This window comes from Anas acuta, chromosome 4, assembly GCF_963932015.1.
Source record: "Anas acuta chromosome 4, bAnaAcu1.1, whole genome shotgun sequence".
In the NCBI taxonomy this organism is placed as follows: Eukaryota; Metazoa; Chordata; class Aves; order Anseriformes; family Anatidae; genus Anas; species Anas acuta.
Window position 1 is genome coordinate 39,251,284 of NC_088982.1, and position 24,092 is coordinate 39,275,375.

General features: G+C 39.7%; 2 long non-coding RNA genes across 3 annotated transcripts; one reads left to right on the plus strand and one right to left on the minus strand.

Annotated features, from left to right (window-relative positions):
• Nucleotides 1-11,584: 11,584 nt before the first annotated feature.
• Nucleotides 11,585-12,797, plus strand: LOC137855248 (uncharacterized). Its single transcript, XR_011095636.1, has 3 exons — nt 11,585-11,879; nt 11,996-12,275; nt 12,419-12,797. It is a non-coding gene; the product is annotated as an uncharacterized lncRNA (long non-coding RNA).
• Nucleotides 12,798-14,081: 1,284 nt separating this feature from the next.
• Nucleotides 14,082-17,004, minus strand: LOC137855990 (uncharacterized). Of its 2 annotated transcripts, none has more exons than XR_011096125.1 (3): nt 16,435-17,004; nt 15,530-15,633; nt 14,082-14,805 (listed from the first exon to the last, which is right to left on the minus strand). It is a non-coding gene; the product is annotated as an uncharacterized lncRNA (long non-coding RNA). The 2 variants fall into 2 exon arrangements; XR_011096126.1 differs by lacking the exon at nt 16,435-17,004 and adding an exon at nt 15,724-15,872.
• Nucleotides 17,005-24,092: the final 7,088 nt, after the last annotated feature.

Below are 24,092 nucleotides of genomic sequence, written 5' to 3' on the forward strand. Positions count from 1 at the left end.
AGCAGGGCTTGGGGCATCTCTGCCATTTAGTCCATGGTCAAGCACTTCCAATAAGGCTCCTATGAACTTTCTAGCCTCAGGCTCAAAGATGTGACATAGTTCTCGTTTAAGGTGAAATCTACCTGAACAGAAAAAGATTCCAATGCTTCCCAGAACCAACAGTTCTTAAAGTCAATCCTTCATTGATGCACTTAACAAGTTGTGCCTTAAAATGTTCATTTACATACAGGCAGCCCTGAACTGCACATTTCACAGAATCACAGAATTTCTAGGTTGGAAGAGACCTCAAGATCATCGAGTCCAACCTCTAACCTAACACTAACAGTCCCCACTAAACCATATCCCTAAGCTCTACATCTAAACATCTTTTGAAGACTTCCAGGGATGGTGACTCAACCACCTCCCTGGGCAGCCTGTTCCAGTGCCTAACAACCCTTTCAGTAAAGAAATTCTTCCTAACATCTAACCTAAAACTCCCCTGGCGTAACTTCAGCCCATTCCCCCTCGTCCTGTCACCAGGCACATGGGAGAACAGGCCAACCCCCACCTCGCTACAGCCTCCTTTAATGTACTTATACAGAGCAATAAGGTCCCCCCTGAGCCTCCTCTTCTCTAGGCTGAACAAGCCCAGCTCCTTCAGCCGCTCCTCATAGGACTTGCTCTCCAGGCCCCTCACCAGCTTCGTCGCCCTTCTTTGGACCCGCTCAAGCACCTCGATGTCCTTCTTGTAGCGAGGGGCCCAAAACTGAACACAGTACTCGAGGTGCGGCCTCACCAGAGCCGAGTACAGGGGGAACTTACTTTCCTTACTTTGTTCTCCATTACTAACACAAGCTATAGCTGGCTCTTTTTCTTTCATAAAGAGTCACTGGCAGCAGTGTGGATAGACTTTTTGCTTCATGACTAATCAAAAATCTATTCTGCCCTGCTACAGACAAAGTGCATTAAGGATAAAAGTCCTTCATTCTATGTGTATTTTCAAGAAAGTTTTTGGTAAACTTCCTGCTGAGTCTGTATTGCAGCGGGAAACAAATTGTGTTTACATGCAGATATATTTGTGGTTATGCATGTTAGGAGCATGTGGATGGAAAAGAATCTCATAGTTGATTGCCGTTTTAAAAGCAAAGTGTCCTTTGCATTATTGAAGCTTGTTGTCATACTTGTTCATCTAGCATAAATTATGAACTGCCATTTTTGCAGCATCAGGTCACTGTTAGTCCCATATTAACTTGCAAGATAGTCCTTGATGACCTTAAGGCATCAGACATTCTCCTAAGGGGCTTTTTCCTTCCCCATCACTCAGTACGTGACAACATATCCATTTCCACAAGTTAAGCAGAAAACAAATGGATGCATGGGTAGAAGCACAGGTACTATCTTTGTGGATGAATATAAAATATGCTATCTTTCTTGCATTTGTAACCAAAGTAGTCTTAGAAAGTAGGCATCAGCGTCATCTTTTTTCAGAATCAAAGCCCAAGCATTACATAAACTTCTGCTAGCAAGATACACTAGATATTGTCCACTAAATCTAAGGGATACTCTAAAGCAAAACAAACAAACAAACAAAGCACACATTTCTACCCTTAAACTGCATCTCTAAAAGGCTTACTGAATTAAATAATACTTAGGATCACAAAATAGCTATGTTCAGCCTGTTCTTCTAGTTAAGTTATACAGCCCTCCTCAGCACAGGAATACCAACCCTGGCAGATAGTCCAGGAAGTCGTTGCACACAAGTATGTAGCTGACTTTGTAAGCTAATTCTGTCTTGGTCAAGTTAGTTTCATAGGGCTGTTGGGGACAAAAGAACTTTTAATAATTGTACATGAAAAAAAAGATTGAATGAGGGAAAGTTTTTTTTCCTTTTGCTAACCTGCTTTTCCTCTGAAAGATAACTTGCAGTTTTTCAGTCTTGACTTCCCAGTTTAGACACGACTGTCTAATATTAATCCATCTTAATAAGCAGCACTCATCTTATTAGAGTGTCTGTTGAATTACAAGTAACAGGAAGAGTCATTGTACTATTCATCTTATTAAGAAGAAAGATCAGGTACAGCAAAATCCAGAATTTCACTGTTTCACCCTTGATTCTGTCAGAACTCACTACAGAGGCTCACATGGGTCTTTCCCCCACCACCACCTTTCTTCTGTAAAGTGTTCAAGGGAACACGATATGAAGGTATACAACTTTGATGCTAAGCTGAGTTATTTCTGCACAACTTCAGACCTCTGAGTTTCGTATCTGTGTTGGGAATCATGAAAGCAGAAGTGGTAAATATCCTTAGATAACTGGTTAGGGCAGTATCAGTCAGACACATACAATATGTGAATTCCAAAGTGGGCATTATTATGTGATCCAAGTTAATATGGTTACTGGTGATGATGAAAACAGAAGCAAAATGAAAGATGCAATGAACATTAAAATGTAGCTGGACCCTGAGAAGACAAACGTACAGAAAGCCTTCAAATCTGTAGGACAGATATCACCGGACATTTTTCTGAAATTAAAGTTTTACATTCAAAATATTTGTTCAATTTGTGTATGCTAGAATTAATGTTTGTCATCAGAACTTTAATGTTTATAACTGAAAATAATTGATTTCCCAGCTGCAAGTAGATGCTAAGCTGCATGAGATAAGTACATGCAAAAAAAGATTCAGATGCTTTGAAAGAAGCTAATGAAAAATTGAAAGAGACAACCACATTACACAAGAAAAAAAAAGGTGTGTGGGGGAGGAGCCCATTCCTTCTCTCCCCTGTAAAAGAAAAGTTAAAATTTGTCAGGATGGCAGCCTGTTCACAAGAAGTGAACAGAAATCTTTCTTACTCAGGAAGATGCTTCTGTTGGACTGGACACATGGAAACATCTGCAGTCTGCTGGGACTCCCATTTCAGAATCTACACTTTGTATTTGAGTCAAGGAAGTCAAAGTTTAGTAAGAGACAGGAAAACAGAAAACACTGCTCGCTCCCTGATCTGTCTGTATGCATTCCTGCTAATCACATCAGGGTGACTCATTTCTTGCTCATGCAGTAGCAAGCAGAGTTTTTAGAACTCCATTACTTGACAGCACTGCTTTAAGCTCTACTAACTGTATGCAGTTTCATCACCTACAGGTCTGAGAAGCAGCGTATATACAAAAAGAAACTCGTTTTTCTCTTGATTCAAAGAACAAGGATGTTGCTATGGAACACGTCACTGGCCTCTCGTTCTGTCATTCTGCTGTTTATACTACAGTAACGGCTATCACATCTGTGTAAAAAAAAGCCCTAAAACAGGAGCTGAGAAAAACAGGACATAAGTACAGCCACATACCTCGATACTGTTGTCACTCCCTGGTCCTAGGTAGTGTCCAGATTCACACAGATGCCAATCACATACTCAAGAACATCCTTATTACAGCTTAACATTAAATACTACAAAGAACCTTCAACTGGCATTTGAAAGCAATGCAGATGGCAGCCTAATGCTTTTAAGGTAAAATGACATTATTGTAATATAATTATAGGTAATCATCATTGTAATTCATAGCTACTATTCTATACTAGCATCTCCCAAATACTATTAGTTTTGATACTCCAAAAAAATCCCCCCCCAGGTTTAAAAAAAGCAAAGGCCATATACAGATTAATTAACACTACTGTCTGAAAGCCTCTACTAAGCTCAAGATAAGGTCCATTCAGTGGACCGCAACTACTTAAGTAAGCAACAGGTTAGTTTTAAATCAATACTCAGTTAAATATTTCCTGCAGACTTAGTCACTAATTGCTCCACAGTGGAAAAACATCATTTTAACTGCTTGTAAGCTGGTAACAAAAACCTGTTCCCTATATTCTGTAATTGTTTCTCTTCCTGGGACTCACTTTTTCCTTGGTCTTGTCCAAACACATTTTAAAAAATGAAGGCATGATATAATAATGTATGTAGGGAGGTAAAAATGAGTCTTTTGACCATAAGAATGTATTAGGCCAGGTAACAGCAGGTAGAAAAGTGTCTGAGAAAGTGATAACTTCAAATAAAAAAGTTTCAAAAGGTTTTTGTTCCTTGTCTGGGAAAGAGCCTGTTTTCCAAATTTAGGAAGTTATAGTTTTCATAACCAGATTTTCATAATGTTTAAGCTTTTTATATACAGTTCATTACTATACTTGTAACATTAACCTCAGAATATTGCAAAGATGGAGTAATGAACATATACCATCAGCCAGAAGGTAAATGTTTTGTATCCAAGTCATCAATACCCAAATATGATCAGGAAAGAAATCTCTTGCCATACTCCTACAACTCTCAGAACAGGAAAAAGTTATGCAGTACTGGATTTTCTACGCATCTTATGAAAAGCATTAAAACATCTGCTCTGCCTAAAATGAAAGGACTCATTTTTCATTTAGGAACACCATGAACTACCTATGTCATAACATCACCTGTACAAACCTCTGCCATTACTTCATTTCTGCAGAAATCTCACATGGAGGCTTTAATTTCCTCTTTCCCAGAGTGGCGAAACACTCTCCTCTCTATTGATTTCTACATTCCAGCATGCTACCCACACCCCAGAGACCCATGAGAAACTATTACATCAACTCCACTTTCAAATATTCCTCCAGTAGCCCCTCATTTATTGAGGTTAGTTTGCTCTCACTTCGTGAAGCTCAAGTACTCTTGTATGCAAGGACACCAGCTTCTGTATTTAATCCCCAACCTACCTCACTGTCATCCCTCTCTGCAAATCTAAGTTGATAGCATTCTGCAGCTATTATTTAGAATAAACTTTCCACAGCTCTCCCCTTAATTATATCAATAAAGAATTTGCAAGCTACTTTTAAAAATACACTATTGCTGTTTCTTTTCTCATGTAGTCCATAAAACGTAGGATTAAACTTTGATGATTCTTCATTACAAAGAGTAACCATGATAACAGAATGCAATATGCTATTTAAATAGTTATTAAAAGTAGTGAAAAGTGGCAAAACTATTTCATGCAACAAATTAAGGTCCCTCATCTGATGATCACAACTGAGACTTCAACAGGAAGGATGTGACTCATTCTCAGTCTCAATGAAAAAAATCTCAAAATACAGCTTATCCTATTTTATCACTTAATACACTGTAGCTGTCACACTGCTGCAGATGTAAGATGTGACACATGCAAAATTCTGCAGGAGTACACAAATCAAGCTTCAAGCCCTCCTAATTAAGACAGAAGGCTTACTTGCATCTGACATCCTTAAAAAATACTGAAATTCTGCATATCTACAAAATACTCTTGCATTAGTAATCACCAAGTAATTTGCACACAACCACTTGATGAGGTATCATTGAGAGTGATCTCAGTGGGAAGAGCTAACAACTTCTCACAGACCAACCTGACGTAGTTTACTATTAATAGTATTCATTGTGTGGGTGCACTATTTTTAGGTGCTGCTACCTACTTCTGTCCTAACACACACCCCATCACTGCAATCACATCCAAATTAAGAGAAGGGAAAATTAATTCTACAAATCTCTTACCTTTGGGCCGCTTTGAAAATACTTACAAAGAATAAAAACTCTATGGTGATGACTGAACCATCAATGAATTGAAAGTTTGTTTTTAAATGATCATTATAAGAACATCATGTAGTATACCTTTTAAATAAGTGAAAAGCTGATAAATAATGACAGATAAGAATAAGATCTAACAAAAAGCAAAAACATCTTGCTTTAAAATTATGAAGTTTTTCTGCAGATGCTTTGCCCTTTGATTTTTAAGGCTACTTCACAACTAATGAGAAATAGTCTTTTAAAAATTTTCACCTACAGGGGTGTAAAATATAGTAAATTTGGAAGGATGCTTCTGTATAAATCAAATGCAAAGGAGAAAGAATACCTCATGTGCTTAAACAAAAAAAAGGGGTTTTAATAGAGCTCATTGTTGCTACGTAAGTGTGTTGTTTGTATAAAGTTTAAACAGTCATTGTAACTAGAGCTCTCAAACCAAAAAGTAGATAGAACACAGGCAACAGAAGTTTGCCATCAACAGTTCAAGCTCATACTTAAGAAAGGAGACAGATTACATGCCACATACACAGATCTCTTCAGGACAGATGCTTCTTTACTCTGGAAGACTATGGGCACTTTATTCCCCAGAAAAAGCACTGAGGTAGTGCAGAAACACAGGTTTGCCAGAAAAGCTGTCTTCCTTCTTCAGGAATAGCCCAACCTGTATATTCCAAACCAACAGATCCATCTTATCACTCCAGGCATCTCCCAGCCAGCACCATTTGGCTGTACAGGAACCAGAAGAGAGGACACTCAGAGGCTCCCCCACAGCGTTTCACAGCTTCCTGAAGCTTTCAGGCACTATAACCTGAGAGAACGCACACTCTTTCAAGTACTTCCAAATCTTTCCAGCTGGAAAGGATGTCTTGCAAAGCCATAAGACAGCTTAGTTCCCTTTCACAGCTCCATACCCTGATACCACAACAGTGCAATTTCCTGGATGAGTCTTATATTTAAGTTCTCCATCACTAACCCAATCACAATAATTACCTGTAAAGTTAAAATCTCTACATCCCAGAACATTACATGCCTTGCCTATTATTTTTGTGACTTCAACAGTATCTAAAAACATCCTACAGAGCTGACAGTTAAAGTAACATTTGACCTCAAAGCACCTTCTAATATTGTATTAATATATCCAATACACTTGTTTGCCCCTTTTTTTTCAAGTTAGTTTTCATTCTGCTGTTCCATCAGTACAGTACCCTGTAATTTTTAGCCTGCATTTGATCAGTTAACTGGAATGTAAAAAGTTAACAGAAATAACATTTGTCATGCCAGTTCTCATTCATCTGTTCATTTTCAGTCCCTTAATTTGTAAGCCTGAGGTAGAATTCATTCAAGCAAGAATTTACATCTTTTAATAACTGATTAAATAGAAAAGAAAAGGAGAAGAAATCCACACAGACTTAAGGTTAATTTTATTTAAAAAGTCAAGCTTCATATAGCCAACTAGTTATGCTTGGGGTTAAATTCTAGAGTCATTTAAATCCCCCCAGTACCTCCCTAAAAAAGTGAAAAGCCAAAAAACTTAATCAGTTAAGTGCTGCCACCTGCCAGTTCTAATCAGGAAGCCAGCAATAAAATTGTCAAGAAGGCAGTGCTTTCATGTCTCAAACAGGAGTATCTCTAGGATACTTGGGACACTCTTAATCCAAACTCATTCCTTTCTATCATCTATTAGTGGCAGTCATCATCATTTTTCTTGTGGAAACATTCACTGAACAACAACTGAAAGCAGTAGTCTACTGTCTGAATTATTCAGAAAACAGATAGTGGTTAATGGTGTGTTTTTTTCCCCATATTTGGCAGATAGCACTGACATTTGTATTAATAGTAGGAGCCAAGCTAGTATACCCTTATCCTTTCATGACCAAGTAGTTCTCTCTTGGTTGCCTAAGATGAGATATCAGAACACTTACAAAAATACTTCAGGTTCAAATGTCAGAAATGTGCAAACAACTAATTTTCCTCACAGATCTTCAAAATCCATTAAAAGGGGTTATCAACACAATTCTAGTATCAAAACCATGTTTATAAATAATGTTCTATGCCATGTGTTTAGACTATTGTTGAAATAAGTTTGAAATAGATACCTGGCTATCCTACTGAAGTGCTGAGAAGAAAGATCCAGTCACTGTATTTCAATGAACTTAAAGGAACACTTCTCACAGTAAAGCAATACTCATTCTAATTGTATAGAGGGAAAAGCTAAGCACTTCAGCAGCTTTTCGTTTGCTTTTGTTTTCACATGAATACAAAATAACTTTAAAATCCTGAAATTAGAGAAAACATTTTCTTTATTTCAGTCTGAACAGGCATCTTCATTTTTCACTGTCAAAACACATCCCTTCAGCATGACTTGCCACAGAAGGCTTCACAGAAGTACTTTCCACATTTCTCTAATGTAGCACAGCCTTGCAGGAGCAGTCGTTTGGAAGCCCTGCTCTTTGAAGTGAGCCAGGCTCTCTGCTTACACCAGATCTCTCACAAAGCATTTTCTATTACACAAGCCTCCATGATGCAACAGTCTTGCTCCAAGGCCACAGCTAGCATTATGAAAACACACTGCAGTAAGTGATACAGCTTAGATGAGGAGGACCTCGTACTAGGTCTTTCTTAACATGCACCCTATTGGGGTACTATAGAGTACAGTTTAACTCATCTTCCCCAGGAAGAAAAAAATAATTCCAATCAAAAATATCCAATCAAGTTTTTTTTTTTTTAATGTAAACACTTCCTTGGATGAAAAGATATTTGACATAGTGTCACCTATACTTTACTTTTAGTTGCAGTAATCTGTCAGGATAAATCCTTCTACAGTTTGGATACCATAGACACATTTTAAAAGAATCTCCTCTTATGTGTTACACAAATAAAAACTTTTCATCACAAATAGGTTTATCTGTTAATACCAGGAGGGAAAAAAAAAAAGACTAGAACTGTATGCCTCACACACACAGCCCAAATTTTGCCTAAAAGTCAACCTAGCTAACAAAAAATAGCATAAAAGGTAAGGCAAAAGAAATTCCAGATAATCAGTCCTAGTCCAAAAGGCTTTCTCCGGCCCTGCAGAGCAAAGCCAATGTTTCTCTTAGTATAAAGCTTTTTGGATATCTGGTGGTGCTCCTTCTAGTCTCTTAGATCCATTATAATGAACTTTAGCTTTGACCCTCTGCTACCCCTTCCAACAACTTGACCACATGAAAAACTAAGTATCCGTACTTTTCATCATTTCAGTCTTTGTTACCTACCTATTGCTTGCAAAATACACCCATTCATGCCTTCCCGCACATCTGATTCTACTTAGTAGTCAATCCTTCCTTAATGGGTGAACCCTAAAATGGTTTGCCTACACTCTGGGTCTTTGGACAAGAGTCTTATATCACCAGTAGGGTGCATGTACTATTGTCAGATGTACTGACATGACTTTTATTGCTAGCACCAAAGCAGGAGTTTTCCCAAGAGATCCTTTAGCACAACACAACTGCCCAGCTCATCCAACTCCTGTCTACCACAATAGATTGCCAGTTCTGCTCTGCAACAGAGATAAATTACTTCAGTTTGCGTCACATTTGTCTCATGGAAGTAACTGAAGTAAAATGTTCCCTGACACTCTCCCTCTGATCAAGAGCCTAGTTTAATAGCATTTTGCAGCTAGTTTTGATAGATAAAGAAATACAAGAATGAAAACACAGATCTCAGTGGCAGATGTCTAAAGAAAACAGGAGTATATCTGTAAGACACCTTTTGCAATATATTTTACTAAGTTAAAACAAAAGGACGACAAGCAGAATTAAAAATATTCACCATCAATACCAAGAAGAACAGTGCAGGAAGTCGGGGCAGAAAGTAGAGTTCAAGGTTTAAAAATCATCGATGTTCACAAAAACTGTAGGGATTTCCAACTAAACAGACATTAGACTAATTATCACTAACTTCAAAAGGACCAATTATCACTTCAGCTTCAAAAGCCACAACATATTCATAGCACATGCATTTATACAACATGCTATCATTGAGATAAACTTGCCAGGGAGAAATATCTCCAGCAGCTTTCAGGATAGTCCCACAATGCACAGCAATCATACCATGTTAACATGGATTATGTCTGTAAAGCACAACCAGAACAGCGTTCCAGATTTGATCTAAAGAAGGTAACCAGAATGTTGACTTCTGTGAGTTGCTTATCTCCTCGTTGACAGGACTTATGTTTCCCCCAGAACAGACGACACTTCTTTATCCTGAATACCTCAAAGCCTACCACCATAATCAGCTTTGACTCTACACACTGTAGAAGAAGTTGACTAGATGAAACAAAGGTCATAATCACATCCCACCCTCAGACAAATTAATAGAGGTAGATAAATGCTAAATTATACAACACCCTAAGGCAACTGAAATCACTGAGGATACTCACTTTAAAAACCCACTCAAATTCAGTACAAATTTGACACTTAAGACATCACTTGGGGCTACATTTCTAAACTGTAGTTGAAAAAGACTTTTTGGTTGTACTTACTCCATCTGTTGAACAGTGCCTGGCCTCAAATTGATATCTTCCCTGGTGACCATCCAGGAATTTGAGAACTTCTTCCCAAAAGTGTTTCCTTAACAGAGGAAACAAACTTAATAAACAATTTAATGATTTCCTACTGTACCTCCTGCTTGCAGTGCTGGTGAAATCCATGCCATAACAGCACTCACCTTCTCCCACTATTGTTGTCTTGCCACATAGCCTGTAAAAGCAGAAGCCACAGAAGAACATCATCACTTCCTTCTGGAACAGGAGCAAGACCTGAGTGAAAAATTGTCCTCTGAAGCTTTATAAGCTCCTCCTGTGGATTTAACCACAGCCATGAACCATCAACCCAGTTTACTGATCATTTTACCTAGCCAATTAAAAAGCAGAGACTATTTACTCATTTAATTATTTAAAACTGTACAGGTTTGTTGTGTCAGTTGACTTAGTCCTTACTTCAGTGAAGGATGGGAGAGGCTAATTAGCCCCCAGCTGACCAGCAGAATCCATCAATTCTGCTGAAGACCACACAGGAATCACTTGTTCAGTTTAATTATGTCAGGAATCTTACTGCTGACAGAAACCTTCTCATGAAATGTAAGAAAGAGAGAGAGTAGAAAGAGAGAGAGAGAGAGAAATTACCAGGTGCTATCTGAACTTCTGGGGTCAGCTGCACACCTACTTTCCAAATAGTGATATTCAACCATCTTAAAACACAAAACCACTAATTCCAGGCCTCTGTGTCACTGCTCATCCTTATACCTCCATCAAGTGCCGGTCAAAAAAACTTACAGGAACATGGAGTTTAGCCTGCATCTTGTCCTGAGGGGACACACAGGGGAACTGACCTCCTAGACTGTCTTTCTTGTCATTACCCCTTAAAGCTCACAAGTTTCAGAACATATTAGCTCCCTCTGGAGTGACAGACAAGCTCTGCCAGGCTGTTGACACTTTGATGTTGCCTGCAAACACCCCAGGTTCTAGCTGTCAGTGGTTATTTGTTAGAGCTGTCAGTCATCCCACAGTTGTTTGGATGGGATACTCTGTTTGGATGCTCTTCTAAGCAACCTTTCACCTGTACATTCACATTTACTCTTTAAGAAGAACAGTGGCATCTGCTCCTCACAAAAAGAAAGTGTGGAGTGGGTGATGCTGTAAATGCTCATCAATTTTTTTCTTCACTGATTGTTAAAACAAATTTTCTTGAAATACAATTTAAAGCTAACAGGAACAAGAATAACTCTTAAAATCATGGGGATAAAACCAGTTTGGAAACTCCACCTTTTCCTTCATTGCTTCAAAGTTCATTGATTTCACATTTACATACAAAATCAAATTAGGAAAGTTATTTCTAATGGAAATATTTTACCTGTTCTTATACCTTCTGCTAACTAATGTAACTAAAATTGAGAAAAAAAGATGAGGAAAAAAAGTATGGTTCCTCTCCTTATGCATGTACTTTGCATTTTTAAAATGTTTGTAATAAGTCATTCAAGCTTTAGCTTTTTCATTACTGATGATTTTTTATATTTTTGAATTTCAAGTTACATGTATAAGGACATGTTGTGGCCACAACTTGTGAGGGTCACAAGACCCACAGGTGTACAAATTTCACAGCCGTGGGTGTGTAAGCATCTATAATGCACAAGGACACAAAGACCTAGCTTCCATGAATTCCTTTGTTACAGATTACTACTAGCAAAACAAATACATATTTACACGTACCACAACATTACCACTAGGAAAGCAACTATATACAGAAGAGTAAAGCAAGCATATATCACAAGTTACTACAGAATTCTAACTAGTGAAGCAAGTACATATTTATGACCATTTACCTGTATGCACACCTTTACATATACAAGTTATATGAGGTGTTACTAGTATGACACTCTTTATTATTTTTTTATTATTATTTTTTTTTTTGCATAGATGCATAAGTGGGCCACAGGACTTCAGTTCCTAGAACTCTTGTTTTCCTGCTGACTCCTGTTTGCCTTGGAGGTCAGTTCATTACCACATCTTCTTTGTTCTGAGTCCATCAAGGTTTCTTTGTCCTGCCAGCTACACCTCATCAATGAGGTTTCACTGAGTTTATCAGGAATGTCTTGGTGCTCCCAGCTAGTTAGACATCCTTCTCTGGCATTATGTTTATCGGGTTACCTTTGTGACAGCTCTGACAGGACAGTTAAGGGTCATCAGTGAACTGTTGGTAAGTTACTGTCTTGCTCTTGATTTGTGAATGCAACAATTTCAATGCTTCTTTTATTTTTTCGACTGTTAATAAACTGTGTCGAGAATACATTGATTGTATTCGCTTTGTCTAATCTGGGAAAATCAATCTTTGTTTTGTAGACATGGTCAAGAGAGAAAACACCATTCTCTTTTCAAAATAATCTGTTTAGAGATAAGAAGCAAGCTCAAAATCATTGTGGACACACACACACGGAAAACCTGCTGAGGATGTTATGATGTTCTTTCTTCTGGATGTCCTAGTTGCTCCATTTTGGATGGAAGCCACCTACTCACCAGGCCAGTGCTTAGGATCTCAGCAATATCCCTTGCATAATCACACTTTCTTCTTTGAGCATTGAACCTTGTTTACCCACAAAAGTAAAAGACTAAATTATACATAAATAAATCTACTCAGTGTGGATTCATTAAAAGCAAATATGTACCAAAAAAAAAAAAAAAAAAAAAAAAAGAAAAGGAATTTTTTCCTTGTGAAGAAGATGCAGACAGCAAATAATAGATGTATGTGGTACACTGGAAATAAATAAATTTGAGTGGAAGATAATCAGAAGGAATGTTTCCTACAGGAAGCCAGAGGAATCATAGTGGCAATAAATAGTAGCAGCTTTCCATTCTGTAATATCTATTAATAATCCCCCAGGAAGTTATGCAGGATAAATTAACATCCCCATTTTCATAAAAAGAACCTAAAAGGATGGTGTTCAAAAAGGAATTGATCAAAACATAACAATACAACAAACAAATAAAATAAAAATAAAAACAAAAGGCAAGACTAAGTTGTAGCACTCTTCACGATGAAAAAGAGTTTCTCTAGGATAAAATGGGAAGCTGGCTCCTTTAACTGTAAGTTAGTCTGGGTAACTACATGCTGCTTCGCTATAACTCCTAGAATCTCCATTCAACTTTTTGCATTGAAGAGTTGTCATGTTTTATTCTAAAGAAGATCGCATTTCAACAGGGATGACAGTGTAGGTGTAATGTTTGGAAATCATTTGGGGTTTTTCAAGCTCTGTGGGGCTAGCTGATCATTTGTTCCTCTGCAGCATCCAGGCATACTTCCTTTGCTCAAGGAAATGTCCCCTCTACCACAATGACACATAGTGGGAAAGCAACAAGAACATTATTCAACCTTATGAAGGACTGATATTAAAGCTGGCAATTAAATGTCAAAATCTGAAATGTGAAAGACTTGGAAAATGACCCTTCTTCTTTGCTTTTTAAATAATTTTCTGGATAATCTTTCTAATATAGCTTGTGGCAAATTAATACAAATAACATAGCTTTAAGATTCTCATAGTTTTATAAAAGTCTATGCCATGTCAGGTTACCCGCAGGAAGAGGAAACACCCTTTGTAAATGAGCCCTTACTGCTCAGTAACAGCAAAAAATTTGCTATCCCGTATTTTGCAGAAAGACTAGATTCTGACGCTATGATTCCTGCCAAGAACTCCTTCCTGCACAAACATTTACTGACTTGAATGCAAATCCTTGAACCAGCAGGCAAACTTGAACTCTGGTGTGTAAAGAATCCCTACTTGAACCAATTACCATTTTTACATGTAAGCATAGGCATGAATTAGCTGTTGAAGTTTGCCTAAGATGATAGTCATGACAGAACAAATTCATTAGAATTTTATTTGGAAGAATCTAACCAGACATAATAATAATAATAATAATAATAATAATAATAATAATAATAATAATAATAATAATAATAATAATAATAATAATAATAATAATAAATAAACTAAGTATTTAGCTGTGTTTAAGATAAATAGTTTGCTTTGACAAAGCATCCATGTCTGGTTCTGAAAAAATACCACAACATAACTTATCCCTGATCTTTTAAATGTACTTTGAAAACATTATCAGGATCCCAAATTTAAATTTGGAAAAAAATATGGTGATTTCCAAAGACTGTTAGTGTAAGTAACACTACCTGAGCAATGCCTTGTTCATAAATAGTAAGTAATTATGCAAAATTCAGAAAAGTATATGAAAGGAGGCACATTCTTTGTCTTGAGGGCTCTTGAACACACAAGCTAAAAACTGTATAATTTGTTATTGGAAAAATATCCATGTGATCCAGATTTCCCTTACAAATTAAGCACCACTGATTTATAACTAAAATTTTCATGAAGAGTAGGATCAATCGCTTACAGACAGGTGCAATGGAAAGGTGCACCTATAACAAGGCAGTGTGTGAGCATGTCCTCTTGACTCTCTTCAGGCTGAATGAGCAAGTCTGAGAACATTTGCAAGGTGTGAGGGTCTGCAGTTATAACAAACAAAAATAACAATGCAGCAACAGTAGTCAACATTTTTATAAGTCCATGTTCTTCTGGTAGCAGGAGATTTTCTGAAGAAAATACTTGACTTTTCCCCCATGGTTACATAGTTACTACATCTAGTCTCTCTTAGCTCCACAAGCCCGAGTCTTCCTTCATTGCTCAGCACAGAGTAGCCTGTGCCTCTGCCAAATGCTGTTACTGAGGGAGTGACAGAGAAATCAGACTTAGAGACCACTTGCAGTACCCCAAGGCACAGCACAACATGAGACAAAAGAATTTAAGCCACTGAATCTCTTATTAAGTCCAAAATATTGCAACTTTTAAAATTAAGCTACCCCATCCACTGTCCTTGAAACCTAATGGTTTTATCTGGTCAGTGCTCCCTGGTTCTTGCTCCCTTAATGTGTGATGCTCTCCCAGCAAACAGCACATACCAAGGAGTCCTTAGTTTACACAATGCCTGTACAATAGCAGAACCAAGGATGACAGCATATATACTCAGTTTCTGAGTCACACGCTGTTTCTTTCTGAGTTTTGACCTTCAAGCTCCCCATTAAAACTGTTGCTTTTGGCAGACGCAAATGCTCTTGACCACAAAATAAGAAGGAGGAGGGAAAGGAGGCAGCAGTGATGAAATGGAAAAAATCAGGCATCTGCTCAGAGTTCAGACTGATTGAAGAATAACATTTCCAAGTAATTTTTCCCACCAGAAATCAAGGAGGGACAGGCCATGACAGCTTTTGAAACTGTGAGCTACAGGAATGGTGGGATTTGTGGTCACAAAATTAAATAATAATAATAATAATAATAATAACAACAACAACAATAATGAAACAGCGGTACTCATCTTTCATCCAATATGGAAAAGTGTTATCATTCTCTTGGGGATACTGAGGAGATGAAGTGATACCATGAAACAAACCTGCTAGGCAACTCTCCTTCGTGCCTTCTCTTCCCCTCCGTACCCTGCTGTGCACCCTCGGTTCCCATCGCAGCCACATGAGCTACGTTTCTCATAGGAGAAAGCTGGGAAAGAGGAACGGTGGGAGGGAGCAAAGACACAATTTAAAAAAAAATGTTGATTTTCCACAGCAGTCATTAGCCTGTTTTGCTAACCTCCTTTGACTGCTGCTGCTGTGGTCTCAGAGCAAGTTCTCCCCTGGGCCCTACAGCACACACCCACTGCTTGGGATGATGGCTGTGTGTGTGGGTGTGTGTGCATGTAGCTTCTCCTTTTGCACCATCATGGCAAGGCACCATGGCAGAAATCTGCTCTCTCATTTTTAACTGTCATGGAGTAGGGCACAGCATCAGAAAAAAAAAAAAAAAAAAAAAGCTTCCAGCAGCTAAGGAGGATCTTTGGAAAGAACAGCTTTGGAAAGGAATGGGCCATGCATTTCTTTGAGTCTGGTACTGCCTGAAGTTAACAGCTCACATAAGAAGAATAAACTGGTGCTGCTGTAATTGAATTTTTATGGAAATAAACAGGTGGCAGATTTACTATGGCTGCGGGGATAGCAGGGGGTGAAATGCTGCAGCCACATTAACCTGTTTAATTTAATAGTCTCTCTACTCCAAGAGAGAGCAAAAAAAAAATAGATACTGTGGAGTTAGTTCAGTCAGCTGGATGCCAAATGTAAATAACTACAATTACCCTACTATGCCCATGTGCTGGATGAGAAAGAGGCTTCGTGCCAACTCTCACTTAGTTGTCGTGTTTCTTAATTAAGCTCCAGGAAGTTTAAAAAACAACAACAAAAAAAGTTTTGATGAAAAAAACAAGACACAGAGGAGGAACGTGCATATGGCAGCAAGTGCAGGGTTTACCTTGGTCCGCTTTGCGGCATCTGCTACTTAAGCCCCATACTGCATCCTCTAGGTGTGACTGTACTCTTGGAGGGAAGGTGTGACCGAGTCAGTAGCTTTGCCTTGTGCTTTTACCTACTGGGCTGTTGAAAACCAGTCAGCATTTAAAAGCAGCCTTTAACACTCACAGGAAACCACATCAAATAAGCACAGGGATCCAAAACCGTTATGTATTCATAATCAAGGTAATTGTATGGGGAGGGCTGGAAATATTGGATTTAGCTTCTTTCCCCTTAACTGCTGATGCAAAACAAAATAGGCTGAGGCATTAGCAGCATTGTATTTGCATCCTGGCATTTTAGAGGTATACGAAAGAAATGCTGCTATAATATTCAAAGAGGGCTCCAGGGCAGCCCAATAAAATTACACATTAAGGGAATGTAGAAGCTGTACTGTTAGGCAGTCGCCAGCCAAAATTGAGTTCCAGGGCTCTGCCCCTTGTGCATATGGATGATGATACAGTCTCTAAGTATATGATCAGTCTTTAATGGTGAAATATAATAACAACACATTTCCTGGTGCACTGCTCTCGGTAAGCTTTTGTAAACTCCTACACCTGTAGGTAAATAGCCATTAAAATAGTTTATACGCAGTACTCCTTTCAGTTCAAGCCAAAAATGGTCTATCTCATTGAATGTACTTCTCCAGAAAACTGCTCTGCTCGAGGAAGGGAGTCAAATTCTCTGTTAGTGCATTCCGGCTTTAATAAAGCTACAGCAATTTATATGCATTGAAGATCTGGTCCAAGTGATCATGTAATTGAACACAGCACTGCAATTGCATCTCATTAGTTTGGCTGAGATAATGCTTTAATTTGGTCACTACCTGTCTTCTGAGCAGTATATCTGGGCTTTTAACATACTCTCATGGCTGGTCTTTATGTAATTTCCTAGCTCTCTTAAGAAGAGCATAATAACAAGATCCCATAATTTGAAATACTTCAGCAATACATGACTGGAAAATGCACACGGACCCATGTCTTATTCACTATTCCCTGTGCAACACATAAGCTGAACACACAAGCATCCTTCTTCATTCCCCACTAATCTTCAGTATGCTATTGCCTTCTCTCATTTATTCATGGACATTAAAAAAAAATCCTGCCACTTCACTCTGAGCATTGAACAGTCTTGGAGGAGTTGTGGACTCTGTTGAGGGTGGAAAGGCCTTGCAGAGGGATCTGGATAGGTTGGAGAGCTGGGCGATCGCCAACCGCATGAAGTTCAATAAGAGCAAGTGCCGGGTCCTGCACCTGGGACGGGGAAACCCTGGCTGCACGTACAGACTGGGCGATGAGACGCTGGAGAGCAGCCTAGAAGAGAGGGATCTGGGGGTCGTGGTAGACAGCAAGTTGAATATGAGCCGGCAGTGTGCCCTGGCAGCCAGGAGGGCCAACCGTGTCCTGGGGTGCATCAAGCACGGCATTGCTAGTAGGTCGAGGGAGGTGATTGTCCCGCTCTACTCTGCGCTGGTGCGGCCTCACCTCGAGTACTGTGTGCAGTTCTGGGCACCACAGTATAAAAAGGACATGAAACTGTTGGAGAGTGTCCAGAGGAGGGCTACGAAGATGGTGAAAGGCCTGGAGGGGAAGACGTACGAGGAACGGCTGAGGGCACTGGGCCTGTTCAGCCTGGAGAAGAGGAGGCTGAGGGGAGACCTCATCGCAGTCTACAACTTCCTCGTAAGGGGGTGTCGAGAGGCAGGAGACCTTTTCTCCATTAACACCAGCGACAGGACCCGCGGGAACGGGGTTAAGCTGAGGCAGGGGAAGTTTAGGCTTGACATCAGGAGGGGGTTCTTCACAGAGAGAGTGGTTGCACACTGGAACAGGCTCCCCAGGGAAGTGGTCACTGCACCGAGCCTGACTGAATTTAAGAAGAGATTGGACTGTGCACTTAGTCACATGGTCTGAACTTTTGGGTAGACCTGTGCGGTGTCAAGAGTTGGACTTGATGATCCTTAAGGGTCCCTTCCAACTCAGGATATTCTATGATTCTATGATTCTATGAACTCAGTGGACATCTTCTAAACTGTCCTTGTCATACTGTTTTGGTATACCTACCACCATAAAGGACCTAAAGAAGTCAGGGGGACAGCAAAAACAGAGGGGAGTTTTTAAAGAAAAATGTCTTTTGAAACACAACAGGTAATACTTGGGTTGGGAAATTTAAGTCTTTTTCTTTTCTTTTTTTTTTTTTTTTAACACTGTTGTTCTAAGTATTCTCTAAATCCCAAGACGAAAAGCAGGAGCCTGCCCTTCTGGCTCCATTTTTTCACTGCACTTTGTGAAGGAATACTCATTGTGAATAGCTGTGGTGATAAAAGCATAAAACAGCTGCAGAACAAGGGCCAGGTTTACTGTCCCCAGTGACAGGTTTCACCGAACAGAAGACGCCAGCTTCCAAGACTGAGGTTGCAAGCTGTAACTGCTAAAATAAAGCTCAATCTTCGACATCATTAACGGGTCTTAAAATGGGTCCTCCTCGACATCATGAGATGACTTAAATATCGCAATACACAATGAGTAACTGAGGGCAGAAATACCCTGACAGAGGGTATAGTTATTCTCTCTCCACCCTGATTTCCCTCAGCAGCCCCCAGCCGCCTCCCTAGGGGGTGCTAGGGCCACGTCCCAGCGACAGCCGGCTGCCCACGACCAGCCCCTGTCGCGACAGAGCCGCAGGCGCCAAGCCTCCATTTTGCAGGCGCGCCCTGCGGCGCTGTCGGGGCTTTGTGGCCGTGGTGCTGCTACCACCTAGCGGCTGCCGGCGGGGGGAGACCGGCGAACTGCACCTAAAAAAAACTATAATTTGGCTTTGTAATGTTGAGGAACGGGCTGCAGGTTAGCCGTCGCCTGGTGCTTGGGTGTTCCTGAGGAGGACTCCCAGCCGAGAAGCGAGAATTGCTGGGAAACGTCATCCTTGAGCAAAAATTGAGTCAGGAGTCCTGAAAAGATATCAGTACTCTGCCAGGTGTTGATAGCAAAGGATGGTCTGTGTCTTTGGACAGTGAGACACACGTCTGAAAACCAAAAACGCAGTACTTCTTCATATGGTAGCTGAATTAATAATAATCATGCTCTGAAACACCACCACTGCAAACAGAAACAATATAAACTCTCTTTATTGGCATCAAAACCAAATTCAAATACAGAAATACCAAAAATTTCCTTTCCCCCCTAAAGTTCTCTTAAGTTTCAGGAGTGTTGCTGTTCTGGAAGAAATATCTTCAGGGTCCCCAGTCCCCCACAACACTAGGATTTAACACGCAGGGAGAAGACATTTTTATGGGCAAAATATGCAAAATATTGCTCTGATGGGGAACCTTCCTCCTCCGAAACCTGTGTCTAAACTGGCCACTACAAGTCATAAATGCAGGAAAATGATGTTGCTCCTCACAGTGGTATAGTATAATGAAAGTGTCAAAACCAGAAAAATATGATACAGGTATACAAGTTCCCTGGGAATCTGAAGATATCATAAACCACTCGTGCTTTTCTCTTTTTACTATCAGAACCCCATAATGCCTACACAGTGTTTTATCACCAGTTTTTCCTCAGTTGGTTCTTTATATGTAATGGATACAAATAACTCTTACAAATAGTGGTGTAGTATCCAGTTATGTAGTACCAGTAACCTAAATACTCAGATTTTATTTTTTTCTTTATTAGATCTGTTTATTTAATCCAGGTTACTCCTTGGCACACCTGCAGGAGAAGTTAATATTCATTTGAATGGATAACAAATTTTGCTAGCTATTAAAATAAATTTGGAAGGATTTGCCCCTGGCAGGATGACAAATACTCCAAGGAACCCATTTCTATGTATTTGCAGCAATTTTACAGCTGTTCTGGTATGCATTCAAGAATGCAAGTGTAAAAACCATTGTAAAAATAAAGGCCAATGATTTTTTTGGAATATATCTGCTTATCACATGCCCGAAATCTTTTTGCATCTTGTCTCTTTGTCTCCTCTTCATTTTTATTGTTGTTTTTCTTTTTTTCCCCTCTTCCCTCCCCCCTTTTTTTTTTCTATTATTGTCATTCAAGCATCTCATATTTATTTCTCACAGCAATATTTTCAGGACAGAATTATGTATGAAAATTATATTTAGATCTTTTGCTAGTGATTCTTGCTTTGAATTAGGGGTTTTGTTTTCTTATTTCCAGAATCGCTTCCTCATGCTGCTGTGCTTCAAAACATGCCACAATCTCACCCATAGAAATAGATCATCCTGTTTACATTTTTATGTGTGCATTCATTCTTTCTTCGTTCTTCATTCTTTCATTTCAGTACTGCTAAAAGAATATGTGTTTTGGTTTCCCAGAGCTTTATGTAATTTTTTCCTTCAACTCTAATCTGAGTCAGATTATTCAATGTTTTTGCATTTTACTGCTCCCAGCTATATCAGGGATCTGACCCCAGTGAAATTCTATCTGAACCTGAGTTTAAACTGAATTCACATCACCTCTATCCAAGCTCCTTCTTAGTAATTCACATTTAAAGTCCAAATTTAGTAGTCCACATTTTAAATCAATTGAAACCCAACTCACATCAAACCTAACATAGCAGTTCCTGGTCATCTAAAATGTTTGGGAAGCTCTGATAGCAGTGAAACAAGCACAGCCTCGCTTACCTGTAAACTGTAAGATAACTCAAATAGCAGGTCAGGATAAGTCCCATGGCTCTGAAACTTACTTTACAATCAAAATTTGAAACATCACAATTGAAGCACTGCTGTGACTTGCATGTTTCCATTAGTTTGTAAATACATCACACTGTTTTTTTATTGAACAAAACCAGGTGTGTGAATATAGACATGTGAACTCAAGGGGCCTGGAATCTCTGCTTATGAAAATCAGTTGACATCAGTGGAATTGGTTAATTTACACTATTTAACCATCTGGCCCTCTGGCATTTTCTATCAAATACAGCTAGAATAATAGCTGAGTAGCTGAGCATAAACTAACAGATAATGAATGCATGCATAACAGTTGTAAACGTTGTAATTGGAAACCACGAAATAGATTTTCAGATGAGACTTAGCTCTCTGGCACTGAAGGTTCCTTAACCTGAAATTTAGGTGCTGAAAATCTAAAAAGCTTTAGTCTGACTGTTGGTATTGCACAGAACAAGTGTGGGCTGGACCACCCCACAAACCTACTCAGCATCTGTGCAGTGGTAAAACCCCTACAGAACTCACAAGCAGGCATTACCCTCACCTGCACCACCTGGAGGCACACTGAATTCCCACTGATGAAATGGTTCCTATTGCAAAAACAGATTTCAATATTAATATTCAATATTAAATCAATGAGGAACTTCAGCCCTGTCTTCTGGGAGAGTGTCTACCAGTGGTAGAGTGTCTCCTTCTCACGTTGTTTGGTAGGATTGAGGGAAACAAAAATCCCCTCAGAGCTACACTGATAGCCTCGCCAATATTTGTTTGCCTATGTTGTTTCCTTGCTAGTTTGAAGTGGGGAGATGCTGAGCAGCCTCAGCCTGCACCTCATAACCATCTTTCACAGCTGCAAGCCCTGAGCAGAAATCTTTCCTCCCTCACTTCTTGACAAGGCTTCTTTTCTGCTGGTCAGTCTAAACAGCTCCCTGCTCAAAAATTTAGATTTTAGGGATCCCAACCTTAGCCTGGCAAGGTCCACCTATGGCAGTGTGCAGTTATCAGAAAGGCTATGTTGACACAGCACCCACTGATAACCAGGCAGCTTGCCTAGGGGGCCTATTGATCTAACACAGCCATGCTCCTTCTGGTGCTCAAGCCACCCATCAGCTCATTGAGTGATACCAGCTGCCTCTCCCTCTGCTTCATCCCTGGGCTTGGAGGTTTGATACCACAGCACTAACACCACCCACTAATCTCAGATCACCTAATCTGAGTTTTCTGTGGCTGGAACAGGCTTGTTTTCCTGTTCATGTGACAGTAAGAAAACTGATGGTTTATGTGTGTGTGTCTTTTGTGATTCCGAATCCAGCCCTACAAACCTTCCTCATGCTCTTCTCACTCTGTAAAACCACATCTGCTGAAGCTGTTTGTCATTTGTTCCACAATGACACCAAAATAATGCAGTCATTGCCCAAATGCCAATTGCTGCCATGTTCCCAGAAGGAGAAAAAGGATTTTTGATCTGAGCTAGTTATTCATCCTGCCCCACACCTACTACTACTGTTAAAAAACATAGCACACTGGAGGGAAATTGTGCTATATTTCATGAATGCTCATTGCTGGCGCTAAGGGACGTACCCATCTGTTATTTGCTCTCAGCTTTGCTTACTGATAAAACAGGAAAGACAGCTTGCTGATGGGCTCTTTGATGCAAAAAGCTTCTCTCTTTCTTAAAATTAATATATTTATTTTATTTTTTTTTCAGTAGACGGCATGCAGCCTACCTCAAACCAGAATTACTTCTACTAAATTAAAATTAAATATTCTGTGTGTTTTTCTGCATCATGTGACTTTGACTGACAGAAGTGGCTTGACTCTGTCAAATCATTGAATTGGACATTTTCCCAGCACAATCTAGCTCTGTGTTATCTGGGTTTCAAACATACGCTCCAGTGTGTGTTTCAGCTATGCTGCCATATAAAAACACGCCAGGGAGGTAGTGTGTTCCAGCTCAGGGACCCAAGGGAGAATTAAAGACAGAGGACAGGCAGGAGGATGCAGCTGCCTCTAGGATGGAGGCTATGACAGATACGGGGCTATGTCCTGTCAGAGATTCCCTCTGTTCATCTTTATGGCCCTCAAAGGTCCCAGCAACATCCCAATAGCAAAGACTGATTGCCTGTTTGCACAAGTGAGTGACCTCAGCTGTCTAACACACTTCAGAGTCAGTCCTGTGGCTGCTCTCTGGGACTGCTGAAAGTTGTTCTCCACTTCAAGTTCTCTCACACAGAGGTTTGGGTCTTGCCACTGCACTCCTACCAGTTCATTTTTAGGCATCTTGCTGACCTTTCCCCTGCCAAGTTTCTGCCTGAAAGATATAGATATGTGCCGTGCAGAGAGCAGACAGAAAGGCATAAAGTTCACCTCTCACACTTGGCTGTTGTGCTCCCATTCTGCAATCATACAGGCACTGAAGAGAACTCAAACTTCTTCAAAAAGGCAGAATCTGAGAGAACTGGTACCTGCTTTCAGTTACTCAGAGTAATTAATACACTGCCAAACACTGCTAATAAGTACATCAACTCAGATTTAGCTGGAAGAAATATTAAAGGTCCCCTAGAAAACTTGCAGTTTCGCCATACAAAACAGTAACGTGCCCATGATCCATCTGATGCTCAGCATTTGTGCCACCCTTTAAATGCTGCCAGTGGCCTGCCAGCCCGGCACGTGCTTGCTCTTTGTTCTGCATGGAAACATTTGGCACTGGCAGTTCAGAGAAACCGACGCAATTCAATGGAAAGGGACACCAGCGGCAGAGGATATACAGCTCCTTTTGATATATGGTTCAAAGCAGCGTTTAAGGCTTTGTGCTGGAATGTTAATTTTCTGACATTATAGTGCCTTCCAGTGTTATACAATCAGGAAGCACAGACAAGTGATCCCCTTTGATTCAGTCAACTAGTTCTGAGGCTTCCAAATTTAGGTGCACTCTCTAATGA